General features: G+C 38.9%; 1 non-coding gene across 1 annotated transcript; it reads left to right on the forward strand.

The window, feature by feature from the left end:
- Nucleotides 1-7,016: 7,016 nt before the first annotated feature.
- Nucleotides 7,017-7,098, forward strand: TRNAS-GCU (transfer RNA serine (anticodon GCU)). Its single transcript has one exon. It is a non-coding gene; the product is annotated as a tRNA-Ser (tRNA).
- Nucleotides 7,099-7,356: the final 258 nt, after the last annotated feature.

The raw sequence follows: 7,356 nt of genomic DNA on the forward strand, positions 1-7,356 counted from the left end.
ATCAAAGGATCTAAGTGAGATTCTTAACCTATATTATATGTCAAAGAATTTAGCTGGATTCAGTATCTACTGAAATTGAATGAGCTAAAGTTACATGAATAGAATTCAATTGAGAATTATTCTGCAAAAGAATTTATCATGTATGATATAATATGAGGATCGCCAAAAACGTATCGTATGACTTTAGGCATGACGAACATATACCAATCTCTATTGATCTAAGTGAAGATCAACTAGATTGAGATCAAGGATACTTATGGTACTTGAAAAGGTACATAGGAATAGTTCTTGATTCAAGGAAATAAAGATATGCTAAATATTAATGCTACACGCATAAACACTGGCAAAGGATCAAGCAAGACCCTTTGGAGTTAACCATTGATAAGGACGAGCTATAGAGCATCGTGTTTTGAAATGGCAACATGGATTGGAGACCATGAGTTGTTGCGTGGGATATTAAAATATTAATTTCTATGTTCTAAGATACAGCTGGAAAGTAATCCACATATCTGTGAACTGCTTGGATAAGTAATTCCAAACAAAGCATCACTAGCAACCTATAAAGTTGAAGTAAAAGTAATTATTGCCTAAGAAGCAATAAAATAGAGTTGTTTATATGAGTTCTTCATTGAACTTGGGAAGATCACATGTCTGTTGACTTAATGGTTCTTCATTGCAAAATGCGTAGAACCACTAATGTAGCAAGAAAGACTAGATCACAAAATAAACATACTCAAAAGTTCTTATCATCATATCTCGAAGAACATTCGATGAAAAGGATGTTAAGATTGGCAAAGCATGATAACTAAACCTATGCAACAAGTGAGAAGCAACACTCACGTTGTAGCACTGGAAATCAAGCATAGCTTTGAATTCCATGAACTGTTTTAAAGATGGGTTTGAGGCCCATGGTTGTAAAACAATGGGGTTGAACATTTATCATATATGAAATATTTTTTCATATTCCATTTAATCTTGGTTTAGTATTAAATGATGAGTCCCTTCAATTTGGCGATATATTCAAGATAGACTGTCAGGACCAGTCCTGTGACTAAGAAATGTCTATCAAGTGAACTTGAATGTCAAAGGTTGAAAATGGTCCCTAGTCGGAGTTTTCTATAAAATTGGACGCATAGAAAACGTTAGACGATTAGAATGCAAGATGACTAGTAGTTCTGTTTCTTGAACTATGTGGACATGGCAATGTCATAATCATTTGCATAGATACTTACTTTGGGAAGACTAGTATCGGACAAGACCTATGAAACTTTACTGTAAGAGATGAAAATCTGTCATAAGTAAATTTCATTAAAATTATTAGACACTAAATCCTCAATACCTGAGTGATTTGAGATTACTTGTTTGAGAACTGGTTGCTTTGACGTTGACCAACCGTCGCACCGTAAAAGGAGGCTATAAAGGCAACGCTCAGGTAATCACCTATCAAACGAAGTCTAATCTCAAGATCGCAAGATTAGGATTGTCCTCCCATAAATCGGGATGAGATGCTTAAAAGTTGTACAAGGCCACTCGGAGAGCTAGAAACTGTGAAATGCATGGCCGTGCTCGGATGAATCATAGGCTATGATTATCTATTTATTTGATCAGTTGAACTCTGAAACCGAGGAACACCTCTGGACATAATAAGGATGACAACTCTTACCTTATGTTCAAGAGCAAGCATCAAGCGACAAAGGAATTAGGAAATGCACACTTGTCCCTAAGGACAAGTGGGAGACTGAAGGAAATAATGCCCTTGGTCCAAGTATGCATTCAATATTAAGTCTAATAAATGCGGTTCAGTATTAATTAATTATACAAGTTAATAATTCAGTGAGATCAAGTGAGCTGTATGCCTAGCTAGAGGCCGCTTCAGTTCAAGTGGAATTAATGATATTAATCCACAGCTTACTCTTGACTGAACCCGTAGGGTCACACAAATAGTACGTAAACGGATCAAGTATTTAATGGCATTAAATACTCCATCTATGGATATTCGGAATCGACGGATCTTGGTTTCAGTGGGAGCTGAGATCGTCACAGGCAAGAAATGAATACTCCGGAAACGATGATATTGGCGGAAACGGAAATATGGACCGTGTCGGAAATATAAATATTATCCAAGTCGTAGATGTTGCCGGAAACGGAAACATGGTACGTATCGGAAAATATTATCGGAAATGGAAATATTGCCGGAATCGGAAATATTGCCGGAAACGGAAATATTGTCAGAAACGGAAATATTATCGGAATCGGAAAATAATTCCGGAAACGGAAATATTAAATATTTGTTCGAAACAGAAATTAATTCCGGAATCGGAAATATTAAATATTGTTCGTATCGGAAATAAATTCCGGAATCGGGAATTTAATCGAAAGCGTATCGTACGAATTAGCATCGGACGAGGCTCGCTAGACGAAGGCCCAGCACGAAGCCAGGCCATCGCCCAGCAAGCCACACGCATCACCAACACACGCCAAAGCCTCGACCAGGCCCAGCCGAAGCCATGGGCGCGCGCGGACAGAAGCATGGGCCGAGCGCTGTGCGCTCAGCGTGGGCCGCAAGGCCTGCGCGGGTGTACGGTGCTCGTGCGATGCTCGTGTGCGAATCCTAAAGCTATCGGGATTCGATAAAAGATTAAATCCTAAACCTATTAGATAAAGTTTATTTAAATAGAGTCCTAGCAGGATTCTAATTAAATAAATTAGTATCCTAATAGGATTCCAATTCCTTTTCCATACCTCTATAAATAAGGGCCTAGGGTCATTATTTATACATAAGTTTTCAAGTATTCAAAGCTAGGATTTTTAAGCAGAAAAATCAGCCATAACTCTTGCCCATTTAGCCGAAAATAAGTAGTACCTTAAGGGCGATTCTAGTTGGTCAATCTTAAGGCGGATCCGGACGTGCTGTGGACTATCTACGGAGGGACGACACTTGGAGTCCTAAAGACTTGTTCTTGTTCGGTTCGGGCGCAGCTAGGGAAGGCACGCAACAAAGAGTATGCATCTAAACTATGCTAAATGATTATGTGTAAATAATATGTTTTCCTGGCTTTATGGTTTTTCCGCATGATTTATGAATTGTCATATGTATCATAACCTAACAGGCAGATGGATGTCAAAACCGCTTTCTTAAACGGCGTTTTAACAGAAACTGTGTTTATGACACATGCTGAGGTTTTTGAGGATCCAAAGAATGCTAAAAAGGAATGCAAGCTTAAGAAATCCATTTACAGATTAAAACAAGCATCAAGGAGCTGGAATATATGTTTTGATGAAGCAGTCAGTTACTTTGGCTTCGTCAAGAACGTAGACGAATCTTGTGTATACAAGAAGGTCAGTGGGAGCAAAATTTCTTTTCTAGTATTATATGTCGACGACATATTACTTATCGAAAATGACATTCCTATGTTGAACTCTGTCAAGATTTGGCTTGGGAAATGTTTTTCGATGAAGGATCTAGGAGAAGCACGGTACATGCTGGGCATCAAGATTTACAGAGATAGATCTAAAAAGATGATTGGACTTAGTCAAAGCACTTATATCAATAAGGTGCTTGAAAGGTTCAAAAGATGGACCTAAGGATTGGAATGTCAAATAATCATCATCGATGACCGTGATGACACACGAGTAATTTTTAAAACAATTTTGCACACATTTCCTCATTCCAATTCATTTACTTTGGTTCTCTTACATTACCACGTATCGTATTAACATTCATTAAGTTAACTAATAAATCATTGTGCCACACCGTGAAAATCCCAATCTCCCTAATGACTAACCATTTTATCAAATCTTTTTGAGGTAATTTGATTTGATAGGACGTTCAGAGGTTGCATCATACCGGTACGCATGCACGACGTCAAATATAAACAAACGTCATGATATGTGGCTGACTTCAGTCACAATATCTTCCCAAAGTCGTCACAGGGGGGCAAGATAGTATATACTGCTTTTGAGTTTAATATATTTGTTACAACTTTGAGATACAACTAACAATGTAATAATATAATTTATTTTTCACAATGATCTTGTCATGAGACTTTGACATCAGGTATGACTTTTTTAATATTGGGGGCTCAACCACTATCACACGTCAAAGTGACGAATAAAGCAAACTCACAGGGTTCCTTAACAACGATAAGCGACAGGACGTCAATCGATTAACAAGAAAGGTAATTTATAAAGAATTCACATGTATTTTAATTTACGACATATTGTTATGTAAGTTTGTCAAATGGTTTTACAAAAGATGTTAAGAAAACGTCCACTTAAGACAGTATAAGGAATTCACATTAACCATATGTTCTTTCTTGTGCCACATTGCGAGGATCAACCAATAAGTCGACCAACGTTGAACTGGACAGTGTCAAGACCAGCGATGCGTAAAACTCATTCAACATGACGGGACAACGCCAGATGTGACGGCGATGGTATAAGCGATAACAATGATCTCAGGAAAGAAAACAAGATCGGCGATGAGGGATATCACGACGCCAGGACAATGTTGTTGATTGTAGAGTCGTCATCGAGGGACATTCAGCTACACGACGTAATTCCGCTACATCAATCATAATTAAGTAATATCTAACACTTACTCTGTGAATGAATTAATTTATTCATATTTTTGCTACAATGTGATTAAAGTTCAATTTAAGTTTTTCTTATCTATCGCGTTGAATGTCTCTTTCCAAACGCAATTATATTATACTTCATCAACGCTAACTTCGCATCAAGCGAACGTCCACCTCTACCTTTTGTATTTTCTACAGATCACTTGTTGACGATATCACCAACAGCAACAACAAAGAACGACATCATCAGAAGACAACATCAAAGAACGACGCCATCAACTACAAGCGACGACGCCTCCAAGGTCATGACCCTTAAACTAATTGGATCCAAATGACGACATGTCGCTTCTAAGCGCGACCACTACAGACGACGCAGGTACTATTTATGTGCACATAACTTTGTTCTTCGAGTACCTCACAGGTGACATCTATTCCACAGCGAATAACAGAGACAGCATAAACAAAATTTTAAGCTAACGACGTGCATGCACCCCCGACGCTTGTCCAAATGCCTAACCAATCGTCAAATACAAAATAAAAAAACACACGTCTTTCCCCCTCGACACTGACGACAAAAAAAGCCAACCCATAATGCTCGAAACCTACTTAAACTACTCTTCTAAAAATCCCATAGGCTAAACTCTTCTGCCATAGACTGCGCCATCAAAACATCCTATCCCTTGTCCTCATGTTATAGGAAACCTCATAAACCTTCGACTCTTCTTGACATTCGTCATACGGTTACTTTAAACCACCCACTTCATTCACCTGTAACTTCAACTTAGCGGCCTGCTACCTACCCTCACACGACATTACATCCGACTAAAATAATTCGACCTTGTGCCCACTCGACGCGAATTCGTTCTATAAGTTCTTCACACGACTACGAACAAACGTATAGGCTTATATTGCCTGCATGCAATAGATGTCACACAACAACGACAATAGAGGCACGCTTGTAAACATCAGACGACGGACTAAGGTACAATAGTTGGCCATGACGCCTGTAAACATCAGACGAAAAACTAAGATACAATAGTTGGCCATGACGCCTGTAAACATCAGACGACAGAATAAGATGCGACGGTTGGCCATGACGCATGTAAACATCAGACGACAGACTAAGATACAACAGTTGGCCATGACGCCTGTAAACATCAGACGACAGAATAAGATGCGACGGTTGGCCATGACGCATGTGAGCATCAGGCGACAGACGGAGATACAAAAGTTGGCCATGAAGCCAGATACCTAACTAACGCTACGTCTTAAACATGTTTTCGTGCAGGTGTCTTAAGAATTACATTCTGTTGTGTTACGTTCATTAAGAGAAACGATTCTTTCACAAGATGTCAGGTTTACATCAAAGATGATGACACCAACGTCGACATGAAGACACCAATATACGCATGACGAAATCAAGCGCTGTTAGAAATCATGGATGACACCAGGTGGCAACGTCATCGATCAAGATTAAGTACGAAAGACGATGGACGGGCTGAAGACAGTGACAGATTAGCGTCGACAGCAAATGAACGTGGTGACAGACTTTGAAGATTATTTTCCTAACTTTCGGCTCGCTACAATTAGAAAAATGGGGGCCAATGTTATGGGTCGTTTTGTACCACACGTGTCGTGGTCGGTTCCTTTATTGAGAGTATGAAGGAGCCACTAACAACATTTTCCTCTATGTTGACATGTTATTAACCATCATTGTTCATCCACACGAGATACACCAAGATGAATACATTCTCCTAATACATTTTCCCTTACAGTAAGCCTACGACCGTATTATAAAGCTCATTCACAATAAGCCTTCCCCAAAGATCTCATCCACTTACGTACACCCATAATATCTGTTACACCTACTTGCGTTTATGGCGGTTATATTTACGTACTTGCAAATACCCATTGTACTTGTACTCAACTAGGCTTTTTATGCCAACAACATAGTGGATTGGTGGACTCATAGCCACCCGCGGTTTTTATCCCTTTCGGGTTTTCCGCGTCACCATCTCGTGTCTCATCTCTCTTTATTTTTGTCCTTTATTTTTGTTATTTACTTGCTCTATATTGTCTAGTCATCTATGTCCCAACCAAAGGTCGTCCATACAAAATTTGGCATAAACAATACTGAATATGTCTATTGAAATAAATGTCACACTTAAGGTCAAACTTTTTAAATTGCAGAGAATGACATAACGTAATAATTTATATCGGAAAAAATAATCATTATACTCTGTAATATTAGTGATTTGTAAAATCTTAGTCAATATAAATTATGAGAATTAAATTGGATGGGGTTATATAGTATATATTACATGAGGTGAATTTAGTTTTGTCATAAAGTTGTAGATTGGTATTTGTAGTAAGCAGATGATCGAGCAACAGCTGTTGAAATATTATTGTGTATGACTAAACTACCAGATTACCAGAATAGTCGCTTTGGCCGAGTGGTTAAGGCGTGTGCCTGCTAAGTACATGGGGTTTCCCCGCGAGAGTTCGAATCTCTCAGGCGACGGTTATATTTTTGTTTTAACTGCATATTTTTTGTAATGAATAAATGTTTTGATGGTCCCACCGACTTAACTGGCGTAAGTTGTTCTGGCATGGAGCCCACAAGTCCAGAACCAATGAAAGAACGGTAGAAAGCAGTGAGCAAGCAGCCTTCCCTAAATCCAACCTATAAAATCTTACTCACCCCCACCAGTAAAGTAGTACCCCACCCCCATGACATCCCAGCCGATTCTCATTTCTGTCATTCCAACATTAACTCCGG

The sequence above is a fragment of the Spinacia oleracea genome, chromosome 3, assembly GCF_020520425.1.
Source record: "Spinacia oleracea cultivar Varoflay chromosome 3, BTI_SOV_V1, whole genome shotgun sequence".
NCBI classification, from domain to species: Eukaryota; Viridiplantae; Streptophyta; class Magnoliopsida; order Caryophyllales; family Amaranthaceae; genus Spinacia; species Spinacia oleracea.